Here is a 1,776-nt window from a genome sequence, read left to right on the forward strand (position 1 = left end):
AAAAGATCTGATGAGCCAGCACCCCAGCAGTGTTCCTCTCAGACTCATTATATCCAGGCCAGGCCAGGCAGTGATGTGTCCCCTCTCTTCCCATAGTGGATGCTTCAGTGTTCCAGCTTGTTGGGCCTCAAATACCACCACTGCAGGCTGATGTATTTAGGATAAGCCAGAAGGCCCTGAGGGAAGTTCTCAAGTCTTCTTTCCAAGTACAGAGCCATTGTCAAACACTGCACCCACCCAAGTAAGCCCAAGTTACATCATGCCACATTGTCACCACTCTATACTGTGATTGGACAAAGTTGCACTGCAGGTGTGGCTCTGGAACCACAACCTTGGCCTGAGTGGAAAATAGCTTTGAAATCAGGGACCTAGATCACAGGAGAATCTCAGAGACATGAGCTCAGGCAAAACTGTCATCCCCAAATTCAGCTAACCAGTGATCATTTCAAGGCTGGGTTCAGCTCCTTACCCAGCTATGAGGAGCTGCCAAAGCTGATTCTTACTCTAATGAGAGGCTGTGTTAATTTACACTCAAGAAATTAATATTGTTGTTTAACTACACCAACATCAGTGTTTTCCTTGTCTTGTTACTTTAGGCTTAATCTTTCAAGTGAAGTCAGCACTGTATACAAATGAAATTTCTCAACATGGAAGGAGGAGACATCCCAGCTTGTTTGCCCATGGAAGCATTTTAAACCAGCATCAGTCTTCACTGTCCCCAATGTGATTGTAGTAACCCCAAGGCAGGAATCTGCAGCTGTGAATGGGCATGACCCAGTGACAGCCAGTAGCTAACACTTTGTTTGTCTTTCCAGCACACATGCTGAGGCAAGTCCTTCCCCCAGCAATTTACTGCTGTAAGTTAGCTTTTTTGCATGTTTGCATTTTCATTATAATTTTGCTGCTGCAAGCCCCAAACACAGTGCTGCATATCTGTAATGTATTCTCAGCCCCATATGGCAGAAGCAGCTAATGGGAACATGTTAGGGAAGGTTTGTTCAGGCTGAGATAGGAGTCTGACGAATGTGGGTTAATTGGTGAGGAATCTACAGGGTAAGTTAGATATGCTGCTTGGAGATAGAGATGTATCCCAGTCAGTACAGTGCTTACCTAACACCCAGGAAGCTCTGGGTTCAATCCCCAGTACCACATAAGATCGAGTGTGGAAATACATGACTTTGATTCTAGCGCTCTGGATGTAGAAGGAGAAAGTCAAAGTTACCCTCCCTGTATCTATGTACCTCTTTTCTTTCAATCTATGTAGCATTTGAGGCTATCTTGGTGGTCTTATACATAAGGTCCTGTTGGAAANTAAGACAAGAAGGGGGAATGGTATCACAGCAGAAATACATGTGCGCTAAGAACTACAAGCAGGGTGGCTTTAGCTCTTATGNAGAAGACCACATCCATCCTTTACCTATTCATAGTCCCAACTACAGGGAAGAGAAGTGTACGCTTGTATGAGGCAGCATCTCTGTCACCATGAACCATCTGGGATTTTGGGAAGAAGTCACAGGGTACAGATGCTGGACTTAGTCTATGTCAGGTTGCCTGATGATGTGGGAGCCTGGAAATGTGTCTCCAGAGCTAAGGGCCTCCACATGGCAGCTGACATAAAGAGGCTTTACTAGGTGCCCAATCTCCTCTTTTTCAGGGCCAAGGGGCTATGAGGGAGACCTAAGGAGGAGCTGAGATGGTGTGGTTCTTGGAGTTGGACTTTGGGAGGCTGTGTTGGGGAGCTGGTAGTAAGGCTCTTGCAGGAGTCACTGGAAGACT

This window comes from Mus caroli, chromosome 16 (genome assembly GCF_900094665.2).
Source record: "Mus caroli chromosome 16, CAROLI_EIJ_v1.1, whole genome shotgun sequence".
NCBI lineage: Eukaryota > Metazoa > Chordata > Mammalia > Rodentia > Muridae > Mus > Mus caroli.